A 1,874-nucleotide genomic window follows, 5' to 3' on the forward strand; every position below is an offset into this window, starting at 1 on the left:
CCTTTGAAAGATGCCTCTTTGTTATTATCTGAGGTGACTTCCCCTGTGCATTGCTTCCAGGCTTCCCTTCTGCCCTGGAGCACCTTTTCCCTGTCCCCAAGCACCTCTTCCCTCCGGTCATTTCCCCCAGACAATCCCTAGAAACAGAAACACCCAAAACGGAATCACTGCTTAAGCTAAGTTAGAAAATGGAGAAACAAGATTGATAAACTGACTTTTACCACCAACCCCAACCAGGCAAAAGAGCAGTCAAAAGAAAGGAAGAAGGGAGGTGAGTCAGAAGAGATATAATAAGAATGCCAAGGCCTGTGAGTATAAATTCAGGAAAGCAAATGACATCCTGAACCTGAAAATAGAAATAATACATTACCATTCAAGGTATCAGCAAACTAATAACTAAAAAAAAAATCTTACTGGAAGATTTTGAAGTTCAAGTTGACATGATTAAGAACTGCATTTGCCTTCATATCTCCTTAAATCTTATTGTGTCTATGTACCAAATTTAAAAATCTGTAACAATAGGGAGTCCAGTGTGTATGGAAAGGATGGGTCGTGAGCATAGAAATACTATTAAATGGTCTTTATTCCTCCCTTTTTCCTTCTCTTTTGACTGCTCTTTTGATTGAACTGTAGAGGTGAAAACTGTAGATATCCTGAAATTATATCAATTTCAACGCCCTTTACATAATAATATTGACCAACCTTATTTTTTCCAAGTAATATATTTAGAGGCTACAAACATTTTTTGGAGATTTTTTAATATTTTTATTTTATATTGGTTTTTCTATAAAGTTTGCATACATTGTGCTTCACCCTATTCTTCATTCACAGCCTGTTTCATATAATCATTCCCATGGATTATTGTTTTATAAAATTAATTATCATTGGATTATATCCATCATCAACCTGTCTTTTCAGGTCCCTGTGGGATCTTCCCCATTTCCTTTACCCATGAATATCTTCAAAGGTCATTAATTATTCTGCCTATCACAATCATGTACATGTTTTTATATCATCAGTCAATATTGTGCATACTATCTGTAACGACTATGAAGGTATTCTGTCAATTAAACATCATGAATTATTTTTAAATGACCAAATAATACTTATTTAGCAAAAGTTTACTGAATTCCTACAAAATATTGGACATAAAGTGCTAAAAAAACAAAAAAGTACCCTTCGTTTTGGCATGCCTTCTTTCCAGATGTGTTGTTGTGTACTGTCAAGTCAGAACCAACCCACAGATCTTGCACTGCCTACCTGCGACTCCTCGAGTTTAGTCAATTAAGTATGTACCTGGCTTAAGATATTTTTGTTTTTTACACCTAGTACTATACTTTTCTTAAAAACTACTAACTGAAAAATAAATCGCCTTTCCACAGAGAACATATGACTAGAATGATGAAAGGATTTGAGAAAGCTTTACGAAACCCTAATTACAATTGTATCATCCTGAGGGTGTTGGCAAAGGTTATTTCCTTCCTTCTATGGGATATCCCTGTTGTCCTCCAAGATCATGTGTGCCGGACTGGTCTCTAGACTGGAGCACTAGACCACAGTTCCAATGAGTAGAGGGGCCGTGCCCCCTCTGCCTGGAGGCAACTGTTCCAGGTGGACCCCAGAACATGCCTGCATGACCTTATGTGGCTGCAGAGATACTCCTGCCCAGGCCTTTTCTTGGAAGTCTCAGAGGTCAATTTATAGCAATAAGAAAGCACATCAAAGGCAGTAGAAAAAAATTACTAACCTGACATCTACAACAAATTTAAAAAAAAAAAAAAACCAGCAAGGAAACATGACACCTTCTAAAAAACCTGAAATTATAGAAATTGATGTTGTTGTTGTTGTTGTTTTTATGTGCCGTCGAGTCGTTT

This window comes from Elephantulus edwardii, unplaced genomic scaffold (assembly GCF_000299155.1).
Source record: "Elephantulus edwardii isolate Elephantulus edwardi_28Jun2011 unplaced genomic scaffold, EleEdw1.0 scaffold00034, whole genome shotgun sequence".
Classification (NCBI taxonomy): Eukaryota; Metazoa; Chordata; class Mammalia; order Macroscelidea; family Macroscelididae; genus Elephantulus; species Elephantulus edwardii.